Consider the following 22,811-nt stretch of genomic DNA (forward strand, 5'->3'; position numbering starts at 1 on the left):
ACAATAAACAGGGCAAGAAGTGAGAATTAACACTAAAGGTCGACATAAAAATCTGACACTACAACATCTAATTGAAATCCCCTTTTCTTTTATGACGCCGCTGCTTTATTGCCACTTAAACCTGTACTTTCGTATTTCGCGAATGTTACTTTAGTAATAAGAATTATATAACGACCTGATGCTGTTTCGAAACTCCGAGATTATTGGCTGAATGTAGCGTTAGGGTAGCTTGTTTATTTTTTTTCTTAGTGTGTATTTTGTACAGAAAGTCTTCAGCTTATCGCCAACGGGCAGCCGCTAGCCGGTTTCATGCGAGCGAGCCACCTCACGCCCTTATACGGGATATAAATCATGGGAAACACACATTTCCTTTCCACAAAATGCTCAAGGCAAAATCTATTTTCTTTGGGTGGAGAGTTATTGACGAGTAAAACGAAGCGAAGTGTGTATCGGCGTGATACGGTTTATGATTTCACTGATTTGAACAAGTATTTTGTAATAAGTGTTTTGTAAAAAAGTTTGTCATTTACAATTATTTATTTATTAACAACGCGTCTATTGAACTTTTAGATAGAGTACATTATTTATTATACTAAAAGTATTGTTTGCAAGTATACTAGAAATTGACTTTTGTAATTTATTTTTATTGCTTAGATAGTAGATGAACTCACGGTCCACCTGGTGTTAAATGGTTAAAGGAACCCATAGACCACCATCCACCTTGAATTTTATTTAAAACAAAACCAAGAAAATTTGCATCTAACCTAGCACTCACATACCTTACACTTGAATTCAAATTTAGTCCAGATTTTTTAAAGTTCAATTGCATTAACAATAACAACTGCTTTTAGTTTTAAATGAATAAAATAGTGAAGATCTTCGTCGCACAGAAGTTTAACGAGTTTCGAGCATCTTAACTAAGCCTTGCCTTAGTAAAATTTAACTTGAGTCTGAATTCTGAGGAAACTTCATGAAATTCACAATATTATGATTTCATTTGCGTGCTTTTCGAGAAGTCCAAAATTAACATTTTAGAATATCAAATGCTGTAGAATTAAATGAAAGTTTCCACGAATTATTTTGACCCTAAACTAACATTTTCTAAATTTTAAAATAAAACTATTACTAATCAATAAAATAAATCCGGTAAATTTATAATATAATAATATTATCTATATATACGAAAATGAATTGCTGTTCGTTAGTCTCGCTAATACTCGAAAACGGCTAGACCGATTTGGCTAATTTTGGTCTTGAATTATTTGTGGAGGTCCAGAGAAGATTTAAAAGGTAGATAAATATGAAAATGCTAGGAATCAAATAAAAATACCAATTTTGTTTTTACTTTGATGTGTCCCCGTCGGACGGATTCCTTTTGTTTGTTTTAAGTTTATTTTATACAAAAGTTTAGGTCTTTTATTTATTGATTGAGGGTTTATGAAGTCTGCCGGGTCAGCTAGTATTATATAATAATAATATTATTCTTAATTACCTTGCGGAGTCGAAAGTTTCTATTTTATAATTTATATATTTTTTTACGTAAAATGATTTATTTTATATAGTAATTAGATTAGGTTAGATTAGACATTAGAAAGTAACAACACAATATTTAATTTGAATTTGAAAATTATTATAAACGCTTTTTAAATTAGCGCTATAAGAGCTTAGAGGGCATATTAAATATCCAAATATGGTTTGTTGCATACTTATTCCAATTATTTTTTCCAATACTTATCGTAAAGAATAATTGAATTGACGTAAAATAAAAATCTCGCAATAAGTCAGAGAATTCTGGTGTAAGCCAAAACCAGACACGCGCCGAAAATAAAAAGGCTTTTACACTTGAAATAGTGTATTTAGGAGTATTTCCACAAAATAATCAAATAACTAGAGTGTGGATTAAACTAAACTACGAAATGATACAAAAAGTCCGATTGCATTAAAATACCAATTATTCATGAATAGGGTCGTTTTTAATTTTGTTAAAATCGTAACAATTTTTATCTATCTATCGTAAATTTTATTATATTGATGTTTCTAACACTCAATCTTTTGATGTATATAATGGCTTTAAAAATGGAAGAGCTTGGGTAGCTGTTGGCAAATTCAATCCTTCCTGGCTGAGCCTTTGCTCGCCCAGCTGTCATGGTGAAACTGGAAAGGACTTCGGGGCACCAGTAATCCTTCCTCCCTAAAAAAAAACTGCTTAACAACATTCATAGGGCGATGTAAACTCGTTTGATTTTTTGTTTTTGATATCTTGTGTCACAAATGGACCTGGACCTCAATGGAAAAGTTTTAAGTAATGATAGGCAAATTACTATTATAACTCCACACTTGTGCCACAAATTTGGCTATTTCTGTCACGTGATCCGCTGAATGCAGCGGAAGTTTTTTCAAACGTTTGAAATAGTGTTTCCTTTGAAACTCACTGTTTTTACGGTTAAATTGGATGTGAGTTTATTTTGACAGTTCAGTCAATTTACTTTGAAGTAAAATCAACAGTTTGTGTGTGTAAGGTTAACGGTTTAAATGTCTCCTTGAACGTATCATATTTACGTAAGTAATGTAATATAAGTCTGGTGGTAGGACCTCTTGTGAGTCCGCACGCGTAGGTACCACCACCCTGCCTATTTCTGCCGTGAAGCAGTAATGCGTTTCGGTTTGAAGGGTGGGGCAGCCGTTGTAACTATACTGAGACCTTACAACTTATATCTCAAGGTGGTTGGCGCATTTACTTTGTAGATGTCTATGGGCTCCAGTAACCACTTAAAATCAGGTGGGCTGTGAGCTCGTCCACTCATCTAAGCAATAAAAAAAATAATAAAAAAGCCCGCAGAGAACTATCTGTTATATTGCATTTAAATGCATTTCTGTAAATTTTAAGTACCATTGAATTATAGCTTTTGAATATCTGAAGCATACATCCAAATTTGATAATCAGAAGTCTTTATTTACACATGCTACGGTTTCACTCGGAAATTTGCAAAGGTATATTAGTGAAACACGTATTAATTTCATTATTTTGAAGTAATTTTAATTGTTCATATTCTATTGTTATAATATTTACAACACAATTATTAAAATCTTATTAAATGTTAATTTCTTAAAGATACAATAAACGAATATCATACAAAAAATAATTTGTCTCTTTCACGATTGCAGAGTGAGAAACCTCCTCATGATACACGTCGGATCAAGAATAACTGCTTTCTGCACCAGACCACTAGCCGAGCTAGATAACGAAAGCTTTTTAAGGTTCTCCTTAAGGTTAGTCGAAACTTTTCGCTATCAAACCGCGCACCGACAAACTATCGCAATAGTAATAGTTGACTCAACATGCCACCTGGCTTTAGTCACGTGGGCCAGTTCTAAATATTTTATTAATATACTTTTTCCTTTTCTGTATTCACAAGGCTCTGATCATGAAGAATGGTGATGATGATTATTATTAAGAAAATAATTTGAGACAAGATATAAACATAACCAAGCTTTTAAATTGGTTTTCCTTCTGTAGTGAAGTAATATTTATATTTCTCTAATCTTACATCAGTCCGTCAAGGATATTTACCAGGCTATCCTCAGATAACGTCTCTACTAATATATAAATTTACAGTGGTTTTTACGAATGTTCCGTTATAACTACTGAACCATGCATCCGATTAACTTGAAACTTGGTATCCATGTAGAAAATACATGTACTTAATGGATAGGCTAATATTAGTATGAGTGTTGGACTCCCTAATAATAATGACAATAAATAATAATGTTAATTTTAAATGCTTAGCGAAGCGGGCATATAGTTATTTTTTATTGACAAATAATTATCTAATTACATAAACTATTAAGTTCGTGATTTCTCAATTTTAATTACCATTGTGAAAGTAGCATTAAGTAAATACTTTTTTATTTATATGTTCTTCTTTCTTTCTTTCAAACTCGTCCTGCTGTGCTGGCTGATTTGACTTGACTTTAGACCAAATTTCACAGGATCACCCGGTAGGCCAAAATTTAACAATTCATCGAAATCGACCCAGTCGATTCGGGATATATAGAGAACATACATCAAACCCAAATCGACTTTTATGTGTACAGATAAAAATAATTTTTTGACGTAATATTTTAAAATAACTGTTATAATTTCGGTTTCAATTTTTTTAAGTTAAAACATAAAGTATATACTCATACTTGTAAATGCTATATGCTTGTATATACCTGTATATGCTTTTTTTTCATCAATTTCACGTTGACTTACCGAGTAAACACGAAATCACATTTACGAAAGATTTACAATAGTCGGCTCCTCTATATTTCTATGGTAAACGATGAGAGTGCTTCCCTAACAAATTGAAAATCAATGAACCGCGGAATTCAATTTGATATTGAAAGCCATCTCTCACGTAGCCGCGCGCCGGAGAGCACTCTACGATATCTCACTCTTTGACTCCGCTTCACACATAATAACACAAAAATGAGATACATGTTGTATACGTAAACATTTTAGGGGAACACTGTTAAACGTTTAACATTACGAATATGTTTTATGAAAGTTTTAATAATAGCTAGGTACAAGTTACATAGTACGGTCATCTAGCCCTAAATTAGGTTTTCCTGTACTATGGGAACCAGAAACTGATATACATAGATTTAATAATAATAATAATAATAATATAACTCTTTATTTGACACCACATGCACAGAGTAAGCATATAACAGAAATAATAGACGGTGACATAAATTGGCGGCATTATCGCTGAAAGAGATTTTATTGTTTAAAGCTTTAAATGTATACATAGATATTACATACACAAAGCGCAAGCTTTGTTCATCTCACGAATAAAGCCATCTAGCCCTCGCCCTCAAAATGATGGCGATTTTTTTATGTTTGAGAGATTACTGGTGGCCCGGAGGCCTTTCCAGTTTTACTAGGACACGTGGGCGAGCAAGGGCGCAGCCAAGAGAGGTGGGATTTGCTAGCAGTTACTCGAGCGCCTCCAAATCCGCGCCGCGGGAAGATCCGGCGAGAAATTTAGCGGGCTGATGTTTAGGTTAGGTTGCACGTCGAACTCTTTGCCGAGTCCGACGAGTACGGTTACCGGGGTCCCTACTCCTAGTGTTAGAGCTAAAGGCGTCTAATGCAAGGGTTATTGGATGTGATGGATTCATAAGGACGCGTGATGGCGAGGTCACTGGTCAAGTTTTTGAGGGTAAGGAAAAGGTATTTATTTCTGTTACCAGTAAACATAAATGTCGCAACGTGATGTCACCACCCGTCTTGAGATACGAGGTGGCCGTTTCAACTGTATTAATGTGTTAAGACTGTCGTACGATTCAATCATAATCATATTACTGCTATATGTATTATCGCAGTATTAACGCTATAATAAGCATAATACTCATAATAATCTGATTATAGCTTGTAGTTTATATCGGATTTTCGAATTCCTTGAATAGTTTCTCATCACAGACGAGAAAGGATGATTTGTTTATGTTTGAATATTGTCCAAACTACCACCCATCTTTATTAGAGCAGATAATTCGAGTAAAAATCCAATTTCGGATCGCGGTTACACTTTCAAGGATTATATTCGTTTTGTATTTAAATATACCTAGCAGTCCCTTGTTATTAACATTAAATGTATGAAATGCTCTGTTTGTTACTACGCTTGTCCTACGTAATAGCACTGCAAAAACTATACTATAACTATGATATAACAATAATCGTGGTAGATGGTGGATTCTACAAGGTACCAAACAAAAACTGTATCAAGTTAAAATTATATAAACTATGTGTAGATACATATAGCAAAGAAATACAATTTTTATAGTAGATGCTATCCGCTAAAATTAACTTGAAAATTCAGCCATATTCAAGCTCTAAAAAAAATATACGTCATAATGATCGAGTGTATATTATTTTCTATTAAAAACCAAATTTAGTAAAGTAACTAGTATTCAAGTGATTACAATGTCGTAGCTGCTACATGAAATCGCATGAATAATACAAAGTGAATACAGGTATACAATTAAAAAACACGAAACAAATCGTTGCTTTATATAAGTTGATTACTAACTTTGTGTTCGTATCGGTGGTGCGTCCATTACAGTCATCAGCGGAACAACTATTACATCGAAGCTACTTGTTCCGACTGTGAACCTTGCCATCATACCGATAAGGCAATACAAAATTCTTTGTTACTCTGTAATTAAAGGTAATATTCGGTACGTATGTGTGTTTACAGTAGTGTATCACGCAATGGATTAAAGCACTAGGTTTTAATCGTCTGCTGTATACAGTTAGGTTGTTCCTGTGCGTGTTTCAAGAAACTACTTGTAATGATAAGAAGTTTTATTATTCTTTTCCTGAAATGTTTTTGTGTTTTACGTATTCAGTGTTTTTTTTTTAAATAAATGACGCTCTGTTTTGTTTTAACTTTTCTTTTTCTTAATTTTAATTGTAGTAGTTTTTTCAAGAGATCGTTGATGCTAGTGATTATACACCTCATCACAGAGCGTCATTAGCCGCAGAAGAAAGATAATAATTTAAATGGTTCGGTACAATTAATAAAAGTCGAATAATTCGAAGTCGTTGTGGCCTAAAGGATAAGACGTCCGGTGCATTCGTATATGCACCGGTGTTCGAATCCCGCAGGCGGGTACCAATAACAATTGTTCACGATTGACTTCCACGGTGAAGGAATAACATCGTGTAATAAAAATGAAACCCGCAAAATTATAATTTGCGTAATTACTGATGATAGGACCTCTTGTGAGTCCGCACGGGTAGGTACCACCACCCCACCTATTTCTGCCGTGAAGCAGTAATGCGTTTCGGTTTGAAGGGTGGGGCAACCCTTGTAACTATACTGAGACCTTAGAACTTATATCTCAAGGTGTGTGGCGCATTTACGTTGTCTATGGGTTCCAGTAACCACTTAACACCAGGTGGGCTGTGAGCTCGTCCACATATATAGGCAATAAATAAAAATAAAAATTGTAAATATTGACGTTGGTGGATGTTGTTCGTCGCATTGTACTATTGACTTGCGATTACATCCCATTATGATAAAGTTGTTATAACGCCAGAGCTACCTACGCTAGAGACAATATGTGTTATGTACATATATATACCTAGCGTTTTATACTAATATTAATGACAGGCTGTTAAGGCAAACAGCAATTTATTCAAACAATGAACAATAACAAAAGCTTCACTTAGAGGCATTCAGTCACCTTAAAAATACTTTTTGATTGTTGTATAGTTAGTTATATATAGAGAGTTATAAGTAGAGAACTTTAAGTCTCATTAGCAACAGTTAGCAAGAAATTAGTTCAGTAGACCAATAAATTATTTTTCAATATATTAAGTTCTTTCTAGGCTGCCTATCAAAGAGCGAAAATAATGATTTCAAAAAAACAGTAACTTCCTTTCGAAAAATGATTTCAAAAAACAGTAACTTTTTCCTCAATGGCAGCGTGATATCGAATTATATTCCCCAAAAATAAATTCTGAACTACGTAGCATTTCTTCACAAAATTAGTATGTCTGGCGAACGTGACAAAATGTGTTCACATATCATCGTGACATCAGCGTTATTACTTCGTGTTACTGAAAAATGTTCATGAGTCTTCATATTCTAGTCACTCTTACAAAGTTCAACGAATTCGATATATACGTGACTTCCATTAGTAGGATTTTTTGTTACAATATATCAATAGGTTATTGACAAATAGGAGTTAAGCTATTTTTAATTAGGAACATTTTTCAGGAAACTACTTAATGAATATTGTACAAAAAGAAAATAAACTTAGTTTCATTAGCGATCGAATTCCCTAAATATTAGAAGACAAACAAAAAGCAATAGCCGAGCTCGTAGGAAGTACGAGAAAAAGTAATTGAAGTGATATGAATAATTAATATCAAATTATGGAGGTTCCTTTGTTTTACTCGTTTCTGTAAATTTTCGTAGCAGCATGGAAGTTTTAGGTCAACATTTTCGATTCCGTGGAAACAACCTTGGACAACGAGTAATTATTTTATTAAATTGTTAACTAAAAGTGACATTCGAGTAAAGTAGTTAATTTAAAGAAATGAAATTAATAGCGATTTAAAATGTTAGTATGTAGTAGATTAATATAGCTGGCATTATTTCGTAGCGTTTAATATTACTTCTCTAATACAATTGTCTAATCTTCTTTTTTTTTGAGCTGCTACTGTTTTACCAAAATGTAGTCTGCTGAGATTATTTCCTAACTGAATAATTCAGATTTCGTTTATAACAACGTAGATTCCGCCATACATGTTCAGATGTGAGGTCCAAGAATCACTTCTATTGTATCGCGACTTTTCAACCCTTCGAACCGAAACGCTTATCTGCTTCGCGGCTGAAATAGGCAGGATGGTGGTGAAAGAAAAAAAAGAAAGAATGTAGTTACTTTGCCGTGCGCGCAGACATTACGTCCTGTCACCGGTACCACACAATGTTATGCCTTCATCATTCATGGGTAAGTATTTCCCTAGAAAAATGCGAGCAACGTTCTATGTTATCACACAAGACATATGCCACAACGACTTTTAACTGTGAGCCAAAATCAATTAAAATCGACATTTACACATACAATACCGATCCCACTTTTGCGGATAAGGTTTCTTGAGTGAGAATTGAGTGTGACGGAGAATTGAGTATTCCTAATATCTTGGTGTCCATGACCTGATGAGTAAAAGGTCTAAATAATGTGTAATTGTACCATGAGCCGTGGCTCTATTCTGGTGTAGATAGTTCTTATCTAACCTATACTATTTTAATATATTTTTTAACAGAATTTGTATGTATAACAAAGACGTAGTATGTGTGTGTAAGATCATATTTATTTTTCCTAGTTGCCTAACGATGTCACTGTGTTGTGTTATTGAATTTTTAATCTTTAAAGACTAATTATGGTAGTTAATTATCTACAATGGCTAACTTTTAAGCTTACACTTCTTTTCAAGTACGACGCTAAGACCCGAGAACCACAGAATGCCTGGTGAACAATAAGTTATTTAGTAAATTTGCCAATAAAAGTATTGGAATTGTAAAGTGTATTTCAATTTACATTAACAATAGCTTATAGTCCGTAATAGAATTTGGTTCTAGAATCTTAAAATTAAATTAGCGCTGTGTTATAAAGAAACAGAAATAAAAACTGAAGCTTTTAAAGTTTCAGCGTGCTTTCTGATACAAAAAACTTTTTTGCTGGAGTCTGTTCTCAAACTTCAATATAAGTATACGTTTTTTTTTTTATTGCCCTTGTAGTCAGACGAACGCTCCTTCGGTCCACCTGATGGTGAATGGTTACCGTTACCCGTGGACTCCAGTAATGCCAAGGGCAAAGCCAGGCCGCTGCCTAAAAAATAATGTCGGATATAAAATATTAATCTGTTCTGATGTACATTTAAAGAACATCTACGCTATATTTTAGAATAATTAATTATTTTCTATGTAATTGATCTAAAAACTATAACTCAAATGTTATACTTCAAATAAAGGCTAGGAAGCTACGTAAAAACTTAAGAAACGCGGTTTCTGACAAAATTAAATTTGACTTTATCATCATAATTCCGAATTGGTCTAACGTACCGTGGTCTACAAATCACCTTTGAATGGAAAATTAATACAGTTTCATATTGAATTTACAACTATTTTCATGTTAAACTTGACTAACTGAAGGGTTAATTTGTGTAGGTAAACTCATAAAATTTATAATATGCCAGTAATCATATTCCCGAAGTTCCGTTAATAAACAATTTATGTTTCAAATATTTGTACAGGATTGTTCCCAACATTGCTTTACTGCGAACTAAGTAGTTTTAATGACCTGTTCATATAATAAAATGATTTAGCAGTCTCGATGAGTTATACCTACTTTAACAGGTCAAGTTTCAAACCATATTAATATGCTAACTCATAATAAAGGTCTTCATTCAAAACCAATTACTTTAAGAAGCGTCATGAATGTTTCTCTGGTCGCCTATATTGATTGGTTGGTGACCACTTTTCAATTGGTGAATCGGTTGATTGTTTGCCAATCTATCTATACTAATATTATAAAGAGGAAAGATTTGTTTGTTTGTTTGTTTCGAATAGGCTCCGAAACTACTGAACCGATTTGAAAAATTATTTTTCCATTAAAAGCCGACATTGTCCCTGATGAACATTTGGTTTCATGTGTGTTTTAATGTTTCCGAAGCGAAGCGAGGGCGGGTCGCTAGTATATATATAAAAATGAATTGCCGTTCGTTAGTCTCGCTAAAACTCTAGAACGGCTGGACCGATTTGGCTAATTTTAGTCTTGAATTATTTGCGGAAGTCCAGAGAAGGTTTAAAAGGTAGATAAATATGAAAATTCTCGGAATAAAAAATAAAAAAATATCAATTTTGTTTTCCCTCTGATGTGTTCCTAGTCAGTCGGATGGATTCCTTTTGTTTGTTTTAAGTTTATTTTATACAAAAGCTTAGATCTTTTATTTATCGATTGAGGCACTACGAAGTTTGCCGGGTTAGCTAGTTATAGAATATATTGTATACTAAGATATTAATCAGGATACTGTATAATATTATAAGTCTTCCACTTTTGACATATTACTTTCACTGCGTATTTCAAAAAGGAAAATGACGCTTAAATTACTTTAAAGTTTTTTTTAATTTTGTAATGTATCATAATACCATCTATCAAGAGTATTAGAACACAAACAGACAAACACAAAGAATTTTAATTAAGGTAGGCTTATGTAAACTAAATTACTTAGCAAAGGATGACGAAGGTTTGAAGTGGACGGTGTATGTTAAACATTAAACGCAGGTAAGCCTTAAGTAATGCGTGGCAGAGCTATAAAATGTAAATACGGATCTTGAGAAGGACAATACTTTAATTAATATTTATTGTTTTAAGGGATCATTTGTTCCTTTTGTCACAAGTAAGGGGATGTAACTACAATTCAATTGAAAATCCGACCTTCATGTCTCAAGATGGGTGTACGACATTCTCGTGTTTGAATCTATGGGCCGTTAGTTCGATCTTTTTATTATAATATATGATCCTATGTAGAATACTATTCAAATTTAAAAAATACTATTCAAATTTAAAAATTAGCGTGCAGCTTGGTGTACATCAAAGAAGTGAAACTTCTTATGCGGTGTGTAGTAATGTAGTTTTCTTCATTTTTCATCCTTAAATCAAATTTCTCCTGTAATAGGGAATGCTGTGTTTAATAGAAACGACCTAGCTCGCTTTCTCTCCCTCTCCAAGGTCGAGTGGTCGCGACACGCTCTCTATTTTCTCACTCTCGGTCGTCCTAAATTGTATCTTTTCTCTCTAGGCGTAACGAATCTGTCGCGAGTTAATATATTTTACTCTCAACGCGCCTAAAGAAGTTTCACTTCGAAAAATACAAATGTATCTTCTTGCTAGGGTTTGTCTGATAACAATTGACTATGTGTATGTATTATATATGTATTTCTTGTATGTAATTGATTAAAGTATCGTTTTACAAAAAAAAAAAAAAAACACTTTCTTGATTGATGATGATATTAAATATTCTGCACCACTGGGATCAAAATAATTTATAAAATATGCTTTGTATTAAGTGTATGCTGTTGTCCTTCGTCTAAACATAATATCGCAAACTGGCCATTGTTATTGGCAACTAACAAATACTACTTTCAGTACAGGATTTTTGGTAGATGAAACGTGAACTCCTCTGTTATAATGCAGTAATTCTCTGAGGGATATCAACTACAGTGGCGAGCTCTGTATTATATGTGTCTTGTGAACGATTTTCGGGTGTCTGCTACTGCTCTAGCCTGTCAACAAGCGATCGGGGCTCTAGATTAGAATACGAGCAGTTGGTGTTTGTATCACGGAGACGTCATGTGCCTATTTGGTTACCACTTTTTTATTAGGCTCAGAAATATTTCCAAACTTCTTAATGTTACCTAAATATTGACATTGCACACATTATAAAATACACGTATACTATAATTCTATAAAGTGTTCAAATAAATGTTCGGAACAATAAGTTTCACTATTCTGGGAATTTTATCCATTAAAAATTCAGATATCGTGTCCCTCAATGACATGAACAAAGATAGAATATAGTTTTCTGTATTTTTATTTTATTTGAGTATTTCTAAGAATGGCTTACAGAATATAGAGAGAGAAATATTTTTCTAATTAATAAGTATTGTTGTATTTTGTGGACAACATCAGATATACAAGACATTCATTAATATATACTATTGTAAGATATGAAAACATATTATTTTTTATAACATACATTTAATTAGAGGATACAAGCAACGATATAACATATAACTTAAGGGTTTCAAATCTATCTGTAATTCGGTTGTTCAGTTCCATTTTAACACATAAAAACAAATACGCAAATGGATCATATATTCGATGCCGCCACTGAACACTACGCTAACTCCAAATTCGTAGATTTACAGGAGGAGCGTTTAAACGAAAAAAGTTAATAAAATCTTTATTATTGCAGATATATTTATGGTTTTTTTTGTGTAACTAGCTGATTTACTCTTGCTTCGAACCCCATCAATAATGATTAATTGTAATACTTTTAACATAGTGAAGCGATTTGCGTGGAAAACCAAAATTTCAAAATTTTGAGTTAGAGTAGAGTGTTCATTGGAGGCATTTGTACCTTTGTCAAAACTATATATCTTATAGAGTTTTGACAAAGGTACAAATGTCCGACAAGATAACAGAATTAAAGCTTACGCAGAAAGTAGGTTAACCGACTAAATCCCTGGATGTACAGGCAGATCCTTTCTTGGTCTTGCTTTGCAGTGGAATATTAACACTGAAACGATTTACAAGTCCGTTCTAACCGCTTTGTGAATATTTAACTCTACATGGAAAAGTACAGAAGAAATTGATTATATTTTTTTTTAGTGTTTCCTTGTGTTTGTTTATTTTACATTTATTTTACTCAAAGGATACTGAAAGCTGTGTATTATATATATTATGACCGTATGGTTAGATAGGACTGAAAGTGAGTGTGAGTGAAGACGAGAATACTGAAATCATATAGACACTTTTATTCGTATTTATTTTATATTGAATATATAAAATATAAATGATTTAATGCATAATAATCATCTATATATATAAAAATGAATTGCCGTTCGTTAGTCTTGCTAAAACTCGAGAACGGCTGGACTGATTTGGCTAATAATTTTGGTCTTGAATTATTTGTGGAAGTCCAGAGAAGGTTTAAAAGGTAGAAAAATATAAAAATGCTCGGAATTAAATAAAAAATAATAAAAAAAACAATTTTGTTTTCCCTTTGTTGTGTCCACAAAAGCTTAGGTCTTTTATTTATCTATTGAGGCACTACGAAGTCTGCTAGGTCAGCTAGTTAAAAATATAAAAGTTGAATTAGTTTTTGTCGCAGAAAGCCAAAGGGAACATAGCTCAAATAACCGCATTGTAAGAAACTCGGTTGTTACTATTGCTGTAGGAGTCACGTATGTGTCCAGTATGTGCAAACTGCAGCTAGATTCTAAGAAGTTCATAATTCGACGCTTGAAAGGCAAACGTGACTAAGCGACAAGAACTGCTTTGTACATAAATGATAGACAATAACCATATTCGATGCGCAAAAAAATATATTTCTAGGTCTATTAAAATCATTTCAATCCTACAGCTAGATTCGTTAAAATAGAATTTTTTTCGTGTATTTCAACTTTAAATTAGTCTTCTGTAAAGTTCACGCATTGTCGCTTAGTCACGTTTGCCTTTCAAGCGTCGAATTATCTTTAGAAGTTTTACAAATTAACCGGTTTATACTTTCTTCTTTATTATTTTCTCTGTATATGTATCTAAATTTTTTTTTATCGAATTAAAATAATTTTACGAGTCTCAGTTGTTTTTTTTAAGCAGTGAATTAAAACAGGTAAGTCAGCCGTCTCGCAAACTTCTTATAAAGATTCGAAATTAGTACAATTGTGTAGAGCACGCGGCGTTTACATACCTTGTAACTAATTGAATTAGTGTCACGGTTCTGTGCAAATTACTCGGGCAGTTTAAATTAACTTGTCCGGGCGAGGGCGACTTTAGCCCTAAACTTCCCTAATTTCGCGAGCGCAACATCAAACTGTGCTTCTCCCATATTACCCTGTTGGTCCCACGTGAATTTTCTACACTAATTAGTTTCGGCGATGTTTATTTTACTTAAGTTTGCGCACACAACAATGATTTATGGCCGCGACGAGTGTTATAACAGTGTGTTGTTTGTAGTCCTTTACTTTGCTCTCGTTTCGAACCCGGTTGTTGGTCATTAATAAATTAATTAGATTAGCAATTTTCGTTTTGAGTTTTCTGTATATTGCCTTGAGTAACGCTTAAAAGTCAAATTTTAATTGAAAAGTATAGGTGCTGTGATATGATGCGATAAAGGGTTTGGGTCGATTTGAAAAGGTTTCGAGTTCTGAGAGAATTCTTTATTGTATACCAAAATAAATAAATAATACGATACATATTAAATGCAAATAAAGTACAATTGGCGGTCTTATCGCTAAGAGCGATCTCTTCCAGGCAACCATCAGGTGGACATGAATCATTTGGAAACGAATTACGCGCGGTGTACCAATCCAGTGAAATATATATATTACTGGTGGTAGGACCTCTTGTGAGTCCGCGCGGATAGGTACCACCGCCCTGCTTATTTCAGCCGTGAAGCAGTAATGCGTTTCGGTTTGAAGGGTGGGGTAGCCGTTGTAACTATACTGAGACTTTAGAACTTGTATCTCAAGGTGGGTGGCGCGTCTACGTTGTAGATGTCTATGGGCTCCAGTAACCACTTAACATCAGGTGGGCTGTGAGCTCGTCCACCCATCTAAGCAATAAAAAAAAAATAATAATAATATACATATATACACACACACACCCACATACATAATTTTTTTGTTTCCTTACACATAAATAAGAATAAGCAATTTACATATAAAGCATACTTAAAATACCTTTGAAACATAAATATACAATTAAAGTAAATACCAATTTCAGAATCTGTCCTATCACAAATTAAACTGCTTGACAGCTAATAACACTGCTCCTGCAATGAGGCCTTTGAACAAATTTAATGTTTCAGCATGTCGTATTACGTACCGGGAGAGCATTCCACAAACGAATAGCTTGAACGGCGAAGGAATGATCGTAAAACCTTGTCGAATGCACTGGCATCATTGATTGCATGTTTCCCGTTGATCTCAGGGATACGGTATGTGTATCATGGATAAATTCAAAGCGTCTTTTCAGATAAGCTTCAGAGATGCCTAGATTAATAAAAAGGGTTGGAAAGTAGTGCGATCTTAAAAAAAATGTTTTTCTTACGTTACGCAAACAAATGTATACAAAAAAATTATTTTCTTTGTACATTCATTTTATATACATAGCATTTTTCGATTAATTTTTACTAAGAAACAAAAATAGAACGAGAAAGGTCGATTCAACTGTCTTATAATTATTATTATTATAAAAACCACAGAAAGTATTATTGCATTGCTTAAGTATTGCAAGGAATCTGGAAGTTAATAATGCAGCAAAGAGGTTGTCTCAAACATTATAAATAAACGAAGAAACAGCTCGGCTACTTAACTCTTAATATGTTGTGTCGTGTAAAATCAATTAGGCAGAGTCGTGTGGTCGCGGCGCCGTAAGCGGATCTACGGGCGGGATTAACAGCTTAACAGCGGGACAAAAGTGTTTTACAGCAGCCTCTCCGTCCACTCCGCTTACTGTTCTTACATATTTTTGGCTTATCAAAGTAAATGAAATTTATCTATATATTAATACGTGAAGCAAAAATTTTGTACCCCTTTTTACGAAAATTGGGCGGACGGAGCAGTATGAAGTTTCCCACACTTATAGAGAATATAGAGAAGAAGTGCACAATTGCACAATTGCACAACGCATGCATACTATTTTTTGTTTATTGTCAAACTTTTCTTATTGCTTAAGGTCTGTGGTCAAATTGAGAATAGATTAAATATTGTTTGTCTTTATTAATATTTAATTTTGTCAAAAGCATAGATTTATACACTTGATAAAAGTATACATAGTCTTGGCCAAATCTGTGATTATAGAATTTGACAATAGAATCATAGTAGTGTATAAACTTATAATTTCAATTAAATAAAGTCGAATTTCGACTACTGGGGGACAACTAGTACGTTTTAATTTGAGAAATTGTTAGACCGGAGGGTATACTCGTAATTGTCAACATAATACTATATTAAGTATGGGCGGCTTATTTTCGGTAAGTACAGTGATTTATATCTTAAATAATTCTTGTCCTCCTGATGATTGCCTGGAGATTATTCTAGGCGATAAGTCGTTGTAATTTTTGTAGAATGTTTTGTTATTATAATTTTCTATAATAAAGCGTACTTTAATCTCTATTTTTCTCTACATTTATGGTTACCATAGATGGGACACCTATCTCAGGATCTCACGACCCATCAAAGCCAAAGCTCTGAGCCCATCAAAGCAAAGATAATAGTATATTGATCCAAAGACCACAAATAGTATATTGATCAGCAGTTTAATTTTAAGATATATTCTTAGAAATCTTTCATACAAACCATTATCTCTAAGCACCAAAGACGCAAGCGGTGTTCACGAGTTTTTTTTTTTAATTTTTTTTTTATTGCTTAGATGGATGTACGAGCTCACAGCCCACCTGGTGTTAAGTGGTTACTGGAGCCCATAGACATCTACAACGTAAATGCGCCACCCACCTCGAGATATAAGTTCTAAGATCTCAGTATAGTTACAACGGCTACCCCACCCTTCGATCCGAAACGCATTACTGCTTCACGGCGGAAATAGGCGGGGTGGTGATACCTACCCGTGCGGACTCCCAAGAGGTCCTACCACCAGTAAATCCAGAGGTTTATCCAGAATTCAAGAATTATGCTAAGCTAAACTATTTACATTAAACTTGTGGGTTTTCTTTATATCTTTTGGGCCTTATTTTATTAATTTACCAAAAAAATATGCAAGTAATCCTAACTTTTTAAGGTCATTTCTAAAACATTGTATGCAAGTTTTTGGGCATGCGTCGTGATTTAATTTAATCAATTAAAGTATATAGGAAGGATGTCAATATGAGTTGTGTTTTGTAAATCTTTTTGCTAATATAAACGTATGACCACTGATTGGATTTGTCATGATAAATAAATCAAAAAAACACATTACCTTGCGACATGAGGTGGATGTCCCAATATTAATTTTTATCATCAGTAAAATTACTCCATTGAACTGAATATTAGTGATTACTGCGAATTTAAGAGAATGTAACATCAAGGCCAAAGTCACGCACTTGTATCCTATGGTGAATAGGCGAACTGAATTTTTTCATTGATGGGTGATTGAATAATTTTTACTTTGTTTTTCTTAACTTAGTATTTATAAGTGATCTTTTTGTTGTTCAACGCGCGGCTTAAAGAAGTTGTGGCAGAAATTGTGAGTTTCTCGCCGGATCTTCTCAGTGGGTCGCGTTTCCGATCCGGTGGTAGATTCTGCGAAGCACTGCTCTTGCTAGGGTCAGTGTTAGCAACTCTCCGGTTTGAGCCCCGTGAGCTCACCTACATACGCTAGGGTAAGCTGAAATAGCCTCTCAAGGCAATCAGCATAGGTAGGGAAAAAAAACACACACACACACACACTTACCAACCAGCTTTTTTGAAGAGCGGTGCTTCCGTCCTAAGAACTTTCGTTTGCTAACGTCAAGAGAAGGTTTCTAAATTGTTCTAAGACAACAAACGTATTTGGTGTAGGTACTCAATAGATTTCTTAGCTCGATCACCCTATTCGCCCCTATGATGTCTGACGATGGTGTTAATAGTGTGGTCTCTCCGAGACATGTTATTTAAATCGATTTTAGGATAAAATCGTAAAACCGAAAAGTCATAGTTACTTTTCAGTTGCTTGCCAAGTGTTTATAAGTCCGTTCGGATTCGGTAACTACGTTTTATTACCAAGTACCTTAGAATAATACGCACAATTACATCCAGCTTAACCACGTTTAATCCCATAATTACTCACAAACAAAGTTTGCAGCGAATAGAATGAAATTTATATTCGTATGTTTTCTGAATATTATGTAAAGCCCGTCACGTTCCGTAGCACTGTGCTGTTTCGCCAGAATCCACATCAGTCACGGATTTGTGCTAATGAATCGTTTCTACGTTTAATGATACGTAAATTTTACATTCGAGCTGACTTTTTTTTTTTTTTTTTTTTTTTTATGATTGAAGGATTACTGGTGGCCCGGAGGCCTTTCCAGTTTCACCAGGACAGGTGGGCGAGCAAAGGCTCAGCCAGGAGGGGTGGGATTTGCTAACAGCTACCCGAGCGCCTCCGAAGGAGACCTAACAGCTCAAGAGCAGCTGCTTCGCGAATGAATCTACTACCGGATCGGAATCGCGACCCGCTGAGAAGATCCGGCGAGAAACTCAGCGAGCTGATTCATGGGTTAGGTTGCACGGCGAACTCTTTGTCGAGTTCGACGAGTACGGTTACCGAGGTCCCTAAGCCTGCTCCTAGAGCTGAAGGCGTCTAGTGCGAAGGTTATTGGATCTGATGGATCCGTAAGGACGTGTCTAGGGCGTCGACGGTGACTGGCTCCTGCATGATCAGGGTTCGGGGAGTAGTCAGCGGCGGCTACGATAAGGCGATTATCATGACGCATAGCCTTATCGAAGTACCGTTCCGACGCTGACTTCATGTATTTCTGTATAGATTCGAGGCCCAGGTCGTCGTGTAGGTCAACGTTCCTCACGAACCACGGAGCTCCGACGGCTAACCTGCAAAAGCGGGATTGTAGAGATTGAAGGGTGTCTATGTGTGTGCGGGCCGCGTGAGCGAACACCACACTCGCGTAAGTCATGACGGGCCTTATGCAAGTTTTGTAAAGGGTCACCTTGTTACGAAGGGACATTTTACTCCGCTTACAGATCATGGGGTAGAGTCTACCGAGAATAAACGCGGCACGGTCACGGACTGATTTTATATGCGGGCGGAATGTCATCGATGCATCCAGGGTAACGCCCAGGTACTTGACCTTCCTGGCCCAGGGTATGGATTGACTAAAGAGAGTAATCGGGGGTGTGAGATTCCTCCTCCTAATACGGGAGGAAATCCGTGTGGAGCTTCCCCTCTGAAAGAGCACCGCAGTACTTTTCGCTGGGTTGATGTCTATGCGCCATTTTCGGAACCACTGTCCTAGGGCTAGGGCTGCGCTCTGAAGCTTCTTCGCGATTAGGGACTTGTTTCTACTGGAATAGTAAACAGTCGTGTCGTCGGCGAATAAAGCTAAATGGGTCGGCGGCGACCGGGGAATATCGTTAACGAATAAGCTAAATAGGAGGGGTGAGAGGACAGAGCCTTGCGGGACTCCAGCTGTGAGAGGTCGTGGGGAGGAGCGGGTTCCCTCGACTCGATATCGAAAAGAGCGGTTCGACAAGAAGTCCCGTATGATGAGCACGAGACTATCCGGCACACCCATGTTGAATAGTTTGAAAATCAAACCGTTGTGCCAGACTTTGTCGAACGCTTTTGCGACGTCGAAAAAGAGAGCTGCCGTGTATAACGGTTTTGGTCGATTAAGCCCCACAAGAATGTGCTCCGTGAGGCGGTGCACCTGTTGAACGCATGAGTGATTTGTACGGAATCCGAATTGTTCATCGATGAGAATGCCCTTGGATGAGACGAAGTCTCTGAGGCGTTTGTAGAGCAGACGCTCATACAGTTTGCCTAGAGACATGAGGAGGCTAATCGGGCGGTAGCTCGTCGGATGATTTTTTGGTTTACCGGGTTTATGTATGCCGATAACGTCCGCTTCTTTCCACACCGCGGGAAAGATACAGTTCGCCATAGCGGCATTGAAAATAGATGCCAACATCACGATGAGTTGGACGGGTAGAAGTTTAATAACGCGGTTGGATATACCGTCGGAACCGGGAGCCTTGCGAGGACGTAGGTCTTTGATCAAGTCTTTAACTTCCATCGGGGTGACGGGTGGTAACACATCAGAGGGTGGCAAGGAGGCTCTGCGTTCTACCTCACTGTCTACTAATTCTACATGCACAGGGTCCACGGATTGAGTGCTGGGCGTGCACTGGGTTTGCAATGTATCGGCCAGCAGCTCTGCTTTTTCGTCATCATCGAACGCCGTGAGTCGGCCTGAGGGGCCTACGAGGGGGGGCATAGTTACTACCGTATCCGATTTGAGAGTACGAGCTAAGCGGTAGTAAGACCTTTGGGAGGGCGCGAGTCCTTCTAAGAAATCAGACCATCTGGCATCTCGGACTTCGGCGATGCGAGACTTTACGTCGCGTTGTAGGGCACGCATTCGAATACGATTTTCCGCGGTAGGATACCTGTCGTAGGCGCGTATCGAGGCGTTCTTAGCTCTAAGGAGTTCCCTAATATCGTCGGACAATTTGAAGCGGTGAAGGAAGTCCTCCGCTACAACTTGTTTCGATGACCTATCTAATGTCGAGGTGATGTGTGACGTTAAGATGTCTATGGCTTCAGCGGTATCCTGAGGAGACGGGGTAGAGTCCGGGCTAAACGGTAGCGATGGTGGATCAGATTCAGCCAGGCTGATGCCCAGCGTGTGCCAATCCACCACAGTCCTCGTGACGGGAACGGAATCGGGAGCGAGCTGACTTTTAAATTGGTATCTGTAACCTAAAAACTTTCTGCATTCTAGACGATTTAAATTATTGCTGAAACATTAGTCTAATGTATCTTCTTCGCATAATATAAAATAGATAATAGAGAATAATAGAATAAGTATAGAGATATTATAGCGTTTTATTTTAGTCATTCACTTTTATATCGCGATATCAATAAATACTATGGCGCGGGTGGGTACCACCGCCCTGCCTATTTTCTGCCGTGATGCAATAATGCGTTTCGGTTTGAAGGGTGGGGCAGCCGTTGTAACTATACTGAGACCTTAGAACTTATATCTCAAGGTGGGTGGCGCATTTACGTTGTGGATGTCTATGGGCTCCAGTAACCACTTAACACCAGGTGGGCTGTGAGCTCGTCCACCATTATTTATACATATATTATTTAGTACAAACTTAATTATTGTATTAGTACAATACAGAAAGTATTGAAATTGTTTATATTATAATTTATATTGTAATATAATATAAATAGATAGAATTGGATTAACTAGGCAAGCAGCAAGTTGGCTGTGCTCTGGTATAGCTACGTCCATGATGGGCGGTACTCTCACCATCAGGTAGGCAATATAGGTAGGTCTGCTGTCTGTAAGTAATAAAAACTAACGCGTGCATTCCACTACTTTAGAAAATGCATGGAGCGCCAGCAAATGGACTAATATATATATTTTATATTTTTTATTGCTTAGCTGGGTGCACGAGCTTACAGCCAGGTGAGCTGTGATCAAACATTAAAAATAATTAAAGCCCTCAGTAGAGCCGTTTCACTCATGAAACGATCCGATTAGCTGAAAGGCATGGCATATTACGTATTTTCGTCTCGTTTTCAAGGTTGTCGACATTCACGTTTTGATGTCTATGGGCTCCGGTAACTACTTTACAATAGGTGGTTCAACTGCTTTAAACTTGTTTACCCATTAAAGACAATTTTTCATAGGCAAAAATCTTTAATCGCCGGCTCTTTTCAAAATACTGCATCACGTCATTATCGCTGACGTAGCCATCGCGATTGTCGTAAAGGCGGAGGATTTTTTTTCTTATTTGGGTGGACGAGCTCACAGTCCATCTGGTGTTAAATAGTTACTGGAGTCCATAGACATCTACGACGTAAATGCGCCACCCACCTTGAGATATCAGTTCTAAGGTCTCAGTATAGTTACAGCGGCTGCTCCGCCCTTCAAGCCGAAACGCATTACTGCTTCACGGCAGAAATAGGCAGGGTGGTGGTACCTACCCGCGCGGACTCACAAGAGGTCCTACCTCCAATTATATTTACGGTTCACGAAATGTTGAGTCAAATACAGAGACTTTATACATAGTTTAGTAAATAAATAGTATATTTTGCTTGCGGTACCTGTATTTTATCCTCGTTTCTGTTTAGGCAACTGGAGAAATGCTAAATCGATGTGCTTCATCTTACGAAGATAAGGCCGAAGAAAACTTATTAAAGAAAAGACCGAACCAAAACCTTGAATTAAATCCGATATTCGAAGCTAATTCACCGAAGGATTGTTCGAAAAAAAAAAAAAAAACTCCCAAAAAACAACTAGCCTTTCACTGGAATTCCCTTACCTTGTTCCATTGTCGGTTTATAATAAATAACTAAAAGAATTCCTACCAACAAAACATCGCATCGGAGGCGTACTGAAAAACCTTTTCACGCAATTTTCAATTCTCACGCCTTCCGTTTATAGATGAAAGAATTCTCGAAGCTGTTTAATTGAATTTTTCGCGCTTTGACAGGTATTGATCGACGCGTCTTCTGATACTTTTCTGTTTCACAAATACAGAAAATTGAACGCCTTTCAAAGCCATTTCAGAAGTCTATAATAACGTATATAATAAATTAAGTGGCTACCAAATATTAAATTTTTTTTAACTGTATATTTTTTTAGGTTGTATTTCATAATAAATTTCATGTTGCAAGGAAGGCGCAAATAAATATAGGCGGTTTATTTAGTCAGCAGATATTTGGAAAACAAAAATTGTCATAAATAGCCAACTAGTTTTGTTTTAGGTTTTTAAGTCACTAACTTAGATTATAAGTAA

Source organism: Bombyx mori, chromosome 12 (genome assembly GCF_030269925.1).
Source record: "Bombyx mori chromosome 12, ASM3026992v2".
Classification (NCBI taxonomy): Eukaryota; Metazoa; Arthropoda; class Insecta; order Lepidoptera; family Bombycidae; genus Bombyx; species Bombyx mori.